General features: G+C 37.7%; 1 long non-coding RNA gene across 2 annotated transcripts in view; it reads right to left on the bottom strand.

The window, feature by feature from the left end:
* Window positions 1-9133: 9133 nt before the first annotated feature.
* LOC143274003 (uncharacterized) overlaps window positions 9134-13700 on the bottom strand; it is a 33508-nt gene continuing 28941 nt past the window's right edge. For both annotated transcript variants that reach the window (XR_013052396.1, XR_013052397.1), the window contains exons 5-6: window positions 10524-10682; window positions 9134-9912 (exon numbers count right to left, since the gene is read on the bottom strand). This is a non-coding gene — a long non-coding RNA (uncharacterized LOC143274003). The remainder of the gene's footprint in view (window positions 9913-10523; window positions 10683-13700) is intronic.

Below are 13700 nucleotides of genomic sequence, written 5' to 3'. Positions count from 1 at the left end.
CTTCTTTCTATTAAAAATGAACCATAGTCTATTCAGCCTAGAACATAAGGGAGGATCTTTCAGAAAACAGGATGTATCATTTATCTGTTTCACTCACACATTAATCATGAAGACCTTGGTGGCATGGAAGCCAACATTGGTATATCAGCACATTTATTTTAAAAGAGTTAATTTCCAACGAATATTGTAAGTTTTGAAGGTTTCTGGTCTTAAACTCTCAACATTTTTAACTCCAGGGGCGGATAAGATGGTAATAATTTCAGTAACAATTTCAAAGTCTACTTATTTACATAGCTGGCCAATAGTAGTCATGTGTAGTCACATGCTTTGCTTATTCAGCTTCAGGATTAAAGAACATAGCTCGTTCTGTACCTGGTATATATATTCTAGGATAATGCATGATGGTTTGGGCTATATTGGTTAGTTACTAATCTAGTATGTCATATATTGAAGTGTAAACAGTGGGGCTGGCTTTTTCAGTTTAGTTTTTCAGGATATATTATCTATGAAATGTCATTTGTACCCATATCTGCAAATTTTGGTGCCCGTTGGCAGATGTTAAATGTTCTGCATTGTGTTGTCCTCTGCTCTACAGTCCTCTGGGTTCAGGTGCAATTGGTAGTAGAGTCCATCCCCTGGGGAGCCATGAAAAGCCACAGTCCACCTGCTGATGCTCCTCTAACATCTATAAGTATAAAGACAATGTTCAATGTGATGGCTTTAAATGTAAAACTCCATAGTGCAGCAATCTGCAGGGGCAAGTTAAACTGGAACAAAATATCACAAATGAAAGACTTAATATTGTTGTTATCTGATATCCTATACACTGATTAGAAATATTTCCTACACACAGAAAACCTCCTAAAATGATACTGATCATTTTTGCATTACCTTATGGGCATTTTTATCATTAACTTTTTTTTTTTTACAATACCATACGTGTGTACATGTGTATTGCAAGCATATGCACTTCCCATCACCCTCTCGTATCTTCTCTTACTCCTGCTGGCTCCTGAATTCTTCCCCTCTAGCCCCTCTCCAACTTCCATGTGCTTTTTCCTCAGGTCCTATGCAGGTGGCCCCAGCTGCTCTATGTTCATGATTGTAACAGCTGTGTTATAGCCAGATGATATCATTCCCAAGCATCCCTCCTCATCTTCCAGTCTTACATTCTTTCTGATCCTCTTCTAGGATGCTCCCTGAGTGTTGGAGGAGGTGATATCCATGCCATATTGATGGCTGAGCTCTCCACGTCCACTTAGTACTAGCGCTTTCACCGGTTGTGAGACGTGTTTACACTTTCTAGTGAGCTTAAAAATAAAAGGTATGAAGAAAAAAGAAATATGAGTAACTTTGAGTACTGCAGCTTTTCCCTGGATCATTTCCTCAGAAAGTACCCTGTCTTAGTAGCATTTCCTTTTGCTGTGATAAAATACCCTCACTAAAGAAACAGGAAAGAAAGAGTTTGTTTTAGCTCATAGTACAATCTTTCATAGCAGTCACATGAGAGATGACAGTAGCAGGAGCTTTAGAAGATTTGTTGCCTTACAATCACAGTCAAGAGCAGGGAATGATGTATTAAAGCATGCATGCTACTGCTCACTTAGTTCTCTCCTTTCCATTCAGGCCAGGGTCCAGCCCATGAAATGATGCCACCCACATTCATGGCAGGTCTTTCCAATCAGTTACCTCAATTAAGACAATCCCTCACAGGCATGCTCACAGACCAATCAAACCTAAACAATCCCTCATTTAAATTCCTTTTCCAGGTATTTCTACACTGTGTTGAGTCTACAATCAAAACTAACCACCACATAGCCTATCAGATATTTCACATCTTAACTATTTCTAAACAAAAGTTTATAATTGACACAAAGAAATGTATTTTCTATTAAATCACAGAAGCATTTTCTTGCTCTGGGAATTTCAAAGAAACAAATAGGTTGGAGATTATTTTTATGAGGTTTTAAACACTCCAATTTATATAAGAAAGCTCTTTAAATAATTTCTTTTCATAAATTAGTTAAAAGTATAACACAATTTTAGTAGAGAAAATCTAAAATAAAAGTGTGTGTTTTATAACTGCTATCTAACATGTTCCTTCAGGAAAAGAATTGTGGATGAGAAAATAAAGAAGGCAGGAGTTGGGATCAGGTGATCTTGCATAAACTGATGGCTTATGCCAAGCAAATTTATTAAGAAGTAAGCAAGATAATATATATATAATATATATATATTATGTATATATGTATATATATATATAATCTCAGAGGAAAAATGGGACAGAATCAGCAGAAAGCTTTCATACAATGAGAAGAAGACAGCAGGAAAAAATCAAACAGGATTGCATAAAAGGAGGATGTCTCAAGTGCATCTCATGGACTGAGTGCTTAGCTGCCTTGGGGCTGATAACTACTGCCCTCAAAGTGGGGAAAAGTTGAGTTCCCAGGATCCTATAGGATAGCTCACCCAAGGACCTGACTCCAGGCTATTACTAGCTTAGCCAAACATGTTCCTGGTTTTAGACAAGGATCTACCTCCCTTAACCCTATATTAGGGCCCCAGGACAAGCTTTGGACTTAGGACTGTCTCCCAAAAATATACAGCAGATGTATCAGTGGTAATAAGTAGTAACAAAATTAAGAGTTAAAATCATAAAGATTCTGCCAATCCTTTCTTGAAAAGCTGAGGTAGGCTTCTAGGAAGAGTAAGTCTTGAACTGCTCAGAAGTAGAATATTGCTGGGTTGGAACAGAGAGTGAGAATGTTACACAGAGACAGAAAAGTAAGGTGAGTGTACTCCAAGTTTTGAATATAGTTCTATCTCAAAAAACAGCCCCAAAAGTAAATTAAAGTCAAATAAATAGCTATGTATTCCCTCATAAATTGTATCATTGAATATGTTTTAATAAAAATTCATTCAGAAAAGTATGCCAGTGGTAAAGTTTCAAATGAATGAGACATGCAATATGGTAATATTACCATTCATGGAGACTATTGCAACTCTGTATTCCAGACCTTTATTAATAACATGTTTAGGAAAAATATAGTGATATAGAAAACTCTTAATGAGATGTGTATAAATACTGATTGATTGCAATATAAGTGCTACAATGAGTGAGATGTAGTATTACGAAGTTTTACCATGGGCTGTTTACTGACTTGGAGAGAACAGGATATATTTATTTAATATATGAGTTTTTGTTCGTTCGTTTGTTTGTTTGTTTCTAAGATGCTGTTAAGCAGGGAAGGGAGCCACTAAGTGAAGGCAAGAAGGAAGACTGGTTGCATGACTGGACAAACGTGAAAAGACCAAGATACAACATTCCTCAAGACTGAAAACTGAGAACAGTAGATAAAGGGAGGGCTGGGGCAAACGAGGGAAAGAGGCTTGTGAGGGGCTTATACAGCGTGATAAAGACTTTTGTCTCTAGCCCATGAACAATGGAAATCCAATTCCATGAGGAATAAATCTGGGTTTTAAGTGAGAAGATTATACATTGGATTAAACTTTCAAAGACACTATTGCACTTGGGCATTAAGATAAGATTAGAACTTACATGAAGGAAAGATCACATACCAATACAGAAAGAAGGGAGTTCTCCACAATGCAAGCAGTGAGGTCCAGGAGAAACCAAGTCTGCTGGCAGTTTGATCTTGGACTCCTAACTGTGGTGGTATTGTGCTCCCCAAAATATTGTGCACGCTAATAAACTTATCTGGGCTCAGAGAACAGAACAGCCCCAAATAGATATAGAGGCCAGAAAATAGGGGCACACACAACTTTAATCCTAGCATTCCAGAATCATAAATCCCTCTGGATCTCTGTGAGTTTAAGATCACAGAGGAAACAGCCAGGCATGGTAACACACGCCTTTAATCCCAAGAAGTGAGCCTTTAATCCCAGGGAGTGATGGCAGAAGGCAGAAAGATATATAAGGCATGAAGACCAGAAACTAGAAGCATTTGGCTGGTTAAGCATTCAGGCTTTCGAGCAGCACAGTTCAGCTGAGATTCATACTGAATGAGGACTCAGAATCTTCCAGTCTAAGGAGACAAGATCAGCTGAGGAAATTGCAAGGTGAGGTAGCTGTGGCTTGTTCTGTTTCTCTGATCTTCCAGCATTCACTCCAATACCTGGCTCCAGGTTTGATTTTATTAATAAGATCTTCTAAGATTCCTGCTACATCTAACCTCCAGAACCATGGGAGAATACATTTCCATAGTTGAAAAGACCAGAATGAACACAGGAGTGTGAGGCAACTGGTAGCATTCAATGCCCAGTCATGAAGCAAAGAGAAGAATTTCAGCATTTAGATAACATTATCCTTTTTATACAGCTCAGTATGATGGGTCGTCCCACTTCAAGTAACCCAATCTAGAAAGCCCCTCTGAGGAATAGCCAGTGTTTTGGACTCCCAGGAGATTCCAGAAGTTGTCACCTTGACAGCAAATATTAACCATTGAAAGACCCCAACCCTCCAGGCTTACACCCCCCAGGCCCCAGGAGAATAAGGAACTAAAAAGAAAACTAGTTACAAGGGCAACCTGACTCAGCCATTATTCAACCACCCCTGCCACAATGTAGCAATGTAAAGAGATTTCTGTTAAGAGATGTGCTCAACTGTGACTGGGATAGTTGCAAGTGGTCCAGGAAGGACCATTGTGACCTTTGTGTAAACTCCACTCCTGCCCTGATACCCACCTTGAGGTTTCAGGAAGAATGTATATGCGGACGTGACTGTACCCACTCTGTGATCAGACCATGATCTTGTGAAACAAAATTGTATGGGAATTTTAATCTTATGGCTTTTGTGGGTTTTTCCTTTAAAAGTATCTATGTGACTGTAGGGCAGCACGACTCTTGCTCTCTGGAGCTGTTTGCCCGACTGTACAGCCACATTAATAAACACCTCTTGCTGTTACATCACCTGGATCAGAGTCTGGGTTCTCAGGGCACCCCCTCGAGAAGGTAGTACCCTGGGTCTGGGGTTTATTACCATGACACAAACATAAGATTTTCAAAATATTTCACACTGCCTTAGAAGATCTAAGGTAATATTAGTATCATATTAATATGCCATATTTAAATTATATTTGTGTGGTTGCTTCTGAAGTCCCTTTAGAAATAGGCAAAGTAGATATTCAAGCTTGGTAGAAGGAGAAGGGGTTGAGAAACAGGAGAGGGACAATTGTGTCTCCATGTCAGGATAGACCTTTCATCATAATTTTGAGTAGTTCTTAAATATTAAGTTTTGTTTTCAGTTGTTTAGCATAAAAGTATTTCATATTTTTAATTTAAATTGTTTTTACTTCAAAAGAATTTTAAGTAAATTCTTTGCTCTTGGAAAATGCACCAACTTTTACTAAAAATTCTTTGCCAATTTTCTCTCCTGGGACTGTTTGATCTCCATTTAAGAAGCTAAGACATACATTAACCTCAGGATGACCATCTAGCAAAGTCAACACCAGAGATAGAGACTAGCATGTTAGAGAAATACCATCATAGAATGACCATGAAAACCTCGACTTTACATTGCTAAAGATGAGCACAGCTAGAATTAGGAAGCCATTGGCAGCAAAAATAAAGATTTACTTGTCACCTCTTAGCATCAAGGTAGTACATACCAGTTTGGTTAATTTACACTATCATAGTATTGGAGAAATTAAAACACAATAAAACTCATTTGGTTCTCAAATATAAACAGGGGTCACTGAATGAATGCTATGATAGTCTATTTCAAAATGGAGCAATTGCAAAGAATCAACTACAATGTTAGTAGTAACAATACTTTATCATAGGCAGTATATGAACTACCTGCTGCTAAGCCAAGGCAAATGAAAGTAAATGCATCATTTCAAATAAGGAAACATCTTTGGGATTATTGAGGATCATGATAAGTCTTGACAGAGTATTTTGTATTTAAACCATTCCACAAAACTTCAATTAATATGAGTTGTGAGGAAATATGAAAGCATTGCATATGAATTCAAAATAAATTAAATTCAACTTTGGAAACTATGTAAAAAGAAAGTAGTGTTGGCAACAAGCTTTAAAACTCATATCTTGACTTCAAAGAACAATTAACATTTGCAGTTGTTTGAGTCACAATTGTTTTTATACACAATACTCATTTGCATAAAATAAGTGGCATTTTTGGGTGTGTGGATTCACTGGTTTTATAAAGCAAAGAAACTCATTCTGTGTAATTGCGAGTGCTACATAGACAGTTAGTAGTTGATGCTAGTCATGAAAAAGCCTGCCAAATTCTCTTTCTTTCCTTGCCAATGTATTGTTCCTGTCCTATTTTTGCTCCTGACATCTTCACGGGCTCTTCTGCCAACTAGAACAAAGTAGAATAAAATTGAGGTTTACTAACTCTAAAATGTGTGTTTTTAAAAACTGAGGTAAAAGTCACATTACAGCTATGGAATACATTTCCTCAATTATATCCTATAACAAAGAACTAAATAGAAACCATGGTAACACTGTGTAAAAATAAATGCAAAACAATGACCACATATAAAAAGATAAAATAAGAAATGAGATACTTTGTACATTAAAATGAAATCTGTATATTTCATTTTCATGAAAGACCCAAACTACTATATATATATATATATATATATATATATATATATATATATATATATATACATAAATCTCCAAGTTATCTGAGAGTTAGGTTATGTATTCTATTATATATCCTAGAGCAAGAGAAGACATAAAGACTATCTTTTAGGAATCTCAGATACTGATTCTACTGATAGAATTGATGCAACTTCGTTATTTTTTCTGCATTTTGGTAGAAAATGGTTACCCTGTTTTGCAACTAGAAATTATACATATTTTAAAGCATCATGATAGCAAATAGTCACTAGACATAGACCACAGGCATCAGGCATTTTAGTCTTTTCTGAAGACACTCTTCACATTAGAGTATAATAAGCAGAGTCCCGATGGTACAGTGGGTAAGTGGTTGAGTCCTCGACCTGGGCTCTCTGCACTTAAACTTCTGCTTTATCCTTCAATAACCGTCCAGACTTGGGAAAATCAACCTGGCACTGTGAGCCAAATGAACTTTTCCTTCTTGGGTTTTTCTTGTAAGGTATTTTGTCACAGTAATTATTGTATTAGTTATAACCTTTCTTTAATTTTAGACAAAAAGAGAGGAAATGTGGTGGTATTGTGTTCCCCAAAATATTGTATACCTTAATAAACTTATCTGGGGTCAGAGAACAGAAAAGCCACAAGTTAGGCAGTGATAGCACATGCCTTTAATCCTAGCATTCCAGAGGCAGAAATCCATCTGGGATCTCTATGAGTTCAAGGCCACATTGGAAACAGCCAGGCATGGTGGCTCACGCCTTTAATCCCAGGAAGCAAGCCTTTAATCCTAGGGAGTGATGGTAGATAGCAGAAAGGTATATAAGGAGTGAGGACAAGAAACTAGAAGCATTTGGCTGGTTAAGCATGTGGCTGGTAAAGCATTCGGCTGGTTAAACTTTCAGGCGTTGGAGCAGCAGTTCAGCTGAGACCCATTCTGGATGAGGACCCAGAGGCTTCCAGTCTGAGAAAACAAGACCAGCTGAGAAGTTGACCAGATGAGGTTAGCTGTGGCTTGTTCTCTGATCTTCCAGTTCACCCCAATACCTGGCTCCGGGTTTGATTTTATCAACAAGATCTACATGAATAGCCTGGTCATGAGTGGGAACAATGAAGGGCGACAGTCGAGGGAAAGAGTGGGAGATCCTAGCTGGATCAAGAAAAGAGAGGGAGAACAAGGAATAGGAGACCATGGTAAATGAAGACCACATGGGAAGGTGAGAAGGGGAGGAAGCAGAGAGCTAGGGAGGCCCACGGAGATCCACAAAGATACCCCCTCAAAAGACTGCTGGCAATGGTCGCGAGACGGCAGGAACTGACCTACTCTGGTGATGGAATGGCCAGACACCCAAATAGTGATGCCATAAACCCCATCCAAGGACTGAGGAATCTGAAGGCAGACATCCACGGCTGGGCCCCTGGTGGAGCACTGGGAGTCTAATTAGTGAGTATGAAGAGGATTTATATGAGCGAGAATTGTTGAAGCCAAGGTTGGATAAAGCACCGGGATAAATAACCAAATGAATGGAAGCACAGGATCTATGAACCAAAGGCTGAGGGGCCCCCAACTGGATCAGGCCACCTGAACAGGTGAGACAGTCAGTTGGCTTGATCTGTTTGGGAGGCAGCTGTGCATTGGTGCCAGGTCCTGGGCTCGTTGCATGAGTTGGCTGTTTGAATCCTGGGACTTATGCAGGGACACTTGGCTCGGTCTGGGAGGGGGGAATGGACCTGCCTGGACTGAGTCTACCAGGTCAACCCCGGTCCTCGGGGGAGACCTTGATCTGGAGGAGGTGGGAATGGGGGGTGGGCTGGGGGGAGGGGTGGGCGAGAGGGGGAGAACAGGGGATTCTGTGGCTATTATGTTGAACTGAATGGTGTTGTAAAATAATAATAATAATAATAATAAAAAAACCAAAAAAAAAAAAAAAAAAAAAAAGAACTTTTAAGATTCCTGCTACATTTCAACTCATAAATGCACTAGCTCAGAATGACCAAGGGAGGAAGGAGAGTAGTTCAGCATCATGCTTAGACCAGTCTCACGTTTTACTTCTGTCAAAGACCATTTCACATGACAGTTCCACTTTTCTCCTTTAGGTAGCTTTTAGAGAACCCAGCACGTCTATAATCCAGGAGGCTCACATCAGTTCACAAGAAGCACTAGAACTGCTTCAACTCATGCCGTGAGGATGATAAAACATTAATGCCAGCACCTATCTCAGTTTGGGATGCTAAATCAATTGAAGGAGGAGACAAAAATGACTTAAGGCTGCTATAAGGCCCAGAGTAAGAGTGGAAGCTATCTTTGGGGCTGCTCTGGGGTGAAGGCAAGATGGATGATTAAGGGGTAATTATAAAGATAATTATAAGCAGATCTGGAAGCCTTATGAATATGGTCCAACACATTATGATGTTGTTCATTTATTCATAACATTACAATTTTTGGCTAATTGTACAGCTTCAGATTTGTATCAATAGATGCTCTTTCCTTTTCTTTTTTGTTAAAATGTAATCCTATCCTCTTTATATATAAACCACCATCTTACTCTTTACAGATATAAAGTTGACATGGCATATTTCCCTTAATTGAAATGTTTTACTCTGAAATCACATGTACATTAATTGTAAAGTCATTCTAAAATTTGTCTGAATGTACTTACTTTGGGCTGCATGCTAGAATTTTTGTTATTGATGTTCCTTCGTGAGTATTTTAATACCACCAAAGAATCATGTTTATAACATCCAGGCAGAGAGACAGAGGACCACACATGAGTAACTTTAAAGACTCCCTACTGTTCAGCTCAAGGAAGCAGGAAGAAAGTAAAGACTATGATGCAGAATATTTACAACAGACAAAGCCTCTCCCACAACCATGATGGACTGTTGACCTAGGAAGTAATACTTTTTATTATGCTAAATTACAAAAAATATAGAGAGTATGCAATCTCAGAATGCAAGGCAGTCTGAAAGAAAACCCCTCAAAATGGGTTCTTAATGATACTTAAATGTAAGAAGAATTCACAAATTTGTAGACATCAGAAGTTGGAGAAACTGACAAGAAAAGATGCTTGGGTTTTAACACTTCAGAGAAATTATTAACATCAGACGTAAAACAGCAAGAGGAGAGAGAGTTCATTCCCTGAATCCAGATTGTATAGCTATGTAGAAAAACTCTGATGAGAGCTGTAGACTTCAATAGAAGATCTTTTATTGTCCAGTTTCTTTCTAGTAGCTTCTCAGAGTGTGGGAGGAAAAATAAATAAGCCTCTGAATATACCAAAGTGAAGAGAAGTAGAATTCATTGACCTAGAAGAAAAAGAGAGCAAATGGAGATAACCATCAATGTAGACTTTTCCCAGTGTCATCAAAATTGTTATGAGATGGTTGCTGAAACAACACAGCCAAGACATATGGTTGGTGTAAAGATGAGGTAAACAGAGAAGCCTGAAAAGGTACCCATTGCATCTGGTATAAAACATTTGATATTTCAATTTTTACTCAGAAACCCACTAATGTAATCCCAGAAAGAAATGGAAAATACAATGTTAAATAGCATGTGATTGTTATTGACAACATTTGGCTAATATCAGAGGAAAAGAAAGAGATCAAAAATCATTCTGAAAGCAAATAGGAATGTCCCCAAATACAAGGACTTGTTGGATTGGAAACATGACTACACCTCAGTTCCAAATAGTAGAACATAAAAAGGAGAGACAGTTTGAATTTAAAAGCCCCCTGAAAACTCAAGCTCTTGGCAAGCAGTAAATAAAAGACATGGCCACTCAGCTCATTATTACAGACTCTGAATGATGTGTGGCTGCATAGGCAAAGAAGTTTTTTTCAATTAGTCAAAATGTTTCCCAAAAAATAAATTAAATGTTTGGATTTCCTACATGAAGCAGATAGGATTATGGTACCTGCAACTGAGTCAAGAGAGTCACTGTGTTTCAGTCTACAGCATGTGAGCAGATGAAGCCTCTCAGAGCCAATGGAGAAGTTGCCAGCTTCTCTTCATTTTGTCACACAGCAAGCAGAGACACAGGTGTCAGGATGACCTGCTGCAGACCTCCAGTTGACTATAAAGAGGTATTATAGACATAAAGCAAAAGGCAAAGACAGGAATTAGTTCTCAGTAAGCCACCTTAGCTAGTTCTTGTTTATGGTCTAACACCTTAAACAGTTTAAGTCGGTTATCAACTTTTGAAATTGAAGATGCTGTGTTATATTTAACTATGGCAACACAAACTAAAACAATAATAGGCAACCAATGTACAAAGAAGAGAGGTAGAAACAATAGCAGCCAAGTTATAGAAATTGGTGCAAACCATCGGACTTATTTTACCTTTTGTGAATGTAATGGTTAGATATAACTAAAGATAAAGATTGCAGTCCCAAAGAATTTTCCACTTTTATTCTTTTACATGCACAAAAGTACATTTCTAACATTATCATCAGTCCATTCAGTTTTAAATAATTTTTCAGAGATATTATTTTGGTATGTTGAGATCACACGGGTCCTGAGGAAGTTGTGGAAGTTATGATTTGTGTACATGTAATGCTTGGAGTTTAGGGAAGATTCTGTGGTAGAATAATAAATGTGTGTTACTGTTCCATGTTTCAGCTACAGATACTGAAAACCCTGTTACATCCCGAGTAATGAGAGTGCCCTTTAACTCATATAAAGCTTCTTTGGATCCTGCCTCAGTTTGTGATAACAAATTGATTTATGGCAAAACCCTAGATAGTTTCAGAAGAAGAGTCATCCATCTGAATATAAAGTTAGAAATTTCAAACCATGATCTCAATCTCCAGGATTTGGAAGTAGACACTGAACTCATCCATTCACCAGTAGCTAGTGATTCATCCAATCATATTTCTAGAATAAAATCATTTACTATTTGGTTGTTTTCGAGCTTGTTGATGGGGTTGGCCCTAGGTTGGTGGACACTGATGTACTAAGAGGATGCCAACCCTAAAGAGGGTATAAAATGATACCTTTACACCAAACTGTGTCTTGTTTATCTTCCAGTTGGCTTTTCCTGAACTTCATGCTCTATAATAAAGCTATTCATAAGTACAGCACTTTCCTGAGTTCCGTGGGTTATTCTAGTGAATCACTGAATCTGAGGAAGATATTATAATAATATCTTATTTTAGTAAACCAAGAAGTACTGGTAACATATAACCTATTTTAGAGTGTAATGTAAAATGGGGATAGTTCTGGTGGACTAAGTCACATGACTTTTGTATCATCTGTACTCATGTCAAGTTATTAGTGTCAGAATTAAATTACTAAACACACCAGTTGACATTAGAAAGGTTGGGAAAATGCAGAGACCTAAGTATTCTCCTAAATAATGTACCTAGAGAAGGAATTCTGAAGGGAACCAAGTGCTCCTCAGGACATTTAACACAGATAAATAATGAGAAAAAGGTAAACATTATATACAGATTGGAATGTAAAAATGCATCAGTTTTTAGAGACTTGAAAATCCTTGTAAAATATATAAAATTTCCATTCATGAAAGAAGCTGGAATAGAAGTATGAGAAATAGCAACCATAATTTCAGCAAGGTAGTGCACACCTTCGATCTCAGCACTCAGAAGAAAGAAACAGGCAGAGCTCTGTGAGTTACAGGCCAGCAATAGAGACATTAATTTGTTAGGGGGGGTTGTATTTTGATATATCTTTAATAATTTTTCTTCATTCAACATATTCTTTGGGAGCCTAATATTTTTACTAATGTATTTTATCAAAGTATGTCATCCTTTAACTTGTCCTCATTGTTGGACACAGAATCTGGCCACTGTCTTTCTCTTGTGGGCTGCTATGTTTAAGCTGTGTTTAAGTACACAGACGACAGTGATGTCTCATACCTGTAGATACGCCTCCCTCACTTCAAACAGCTTATTCTTTTCTTTCTGATGTGCTGTGTTGCTACTGTGAAACAGCATATGTTCAGTAGTTTTGAATTTCCTCTTAGAAAGTTTAGCCCATATGATTTCATGGCCATAACTTAATGGACCAAGGATGAGCACATAGCATGACCAATGCAATTCCTTTTCCTAGAAAATGAGAATCCAAGCCAAGTGAGCACACTATCAGATTTGGCTTTTCTTCCTTGAACAGAGATATATAGATATGTGATGTTCCATCTGCCACCTGGTATGCTGCATGTAAGAAAACAAATCCAGTATCCTGAGAAACACAAAGTAGATGTGATGGACTAAGAAGTAATCAGACATGAACAAAATCCTGGAGTTGAGTTCTCTGTATTTTTTTAATTTAAATAATTTTTAAATGCAAACATGAAAAATACTGTCTAGCCTATTCATTTCTTATCCATGAGAACTTTTCTGTTGCAGAAGCATTCATCAAGAAACTACGCAAGCTGAAAATGTGATGTGGATAACATAATTGCAATTTAAAATTCACAGATATTTTGTAATCTGATTGAAGTGATATACTATCATTGGTGTTTTATTCTATCAGTAAGGATCAAGTTACTCAACAGAGACAGTCCCCTAATGCAAAAAATAGTATAAGATGGGGTATACTGGGGGTGATTTTGGACTCTTATACCATAGCAAACTTGTTGGTAAAACTTACAGCTCACTAGCTAAGTCAATATCATGAAGTCTTCTGCTTTGTTATCTGTCAGTATCAATTATTAATGTAATTTCAAATCACTAAGCCTTTCAATTAGATATTCAGACACTGTTCAGTATTGGAAGAAGATGATTCAGAGGTTTGAGACATGTCCTGGGACCATTCAAATACAGGACATGTCTCAATCCGCTGAGATCACTATAGTGCAGGTAGTAAAAGAACTACTTAAAATGTGTTAGATGCATCATGTTCTGCCCACCATTCTTTCCCTGGCTCCATTCTTCCCAATCCATCGCTGCACTTGAACTCTTCACACAAATGGAATTTTCTTTACATCTGCTACATTCAGTACATACCACATTGTGTGAAACAAACACAAAAACCTTCTGATGCTGTTTACTTTTTCTTTTCTTATAAAATTAATACAAACTAACTATCCAAATATAAAATAGAGAACATATGACTGCAACAGATGGTCTTTAAA

The sequence above is a fragment of the Peromyscus maniculatus genome, chromosome 6, assembly GCF_049852395.1.
Source record: "Peromyscus maniculatus bairdii isolate BWxNUB_F1_BW_parent chromosome 6, HU_Pman_BW_mat_3.1, whole genome shotgun sequence".
Taxonomy (NCBI): domain Eukaryota; kingdom Metazoa; phylum Chordata; class Mammalia; order Rodentia; family Cricetidae; genus Peromyscus; species Peromyscus maniculatus.
The sequence above is the reverse complement of the archived record's forward strand: the minus strand, read 5'-3'. Positions and strand labels throughout refer to the sequence as shown.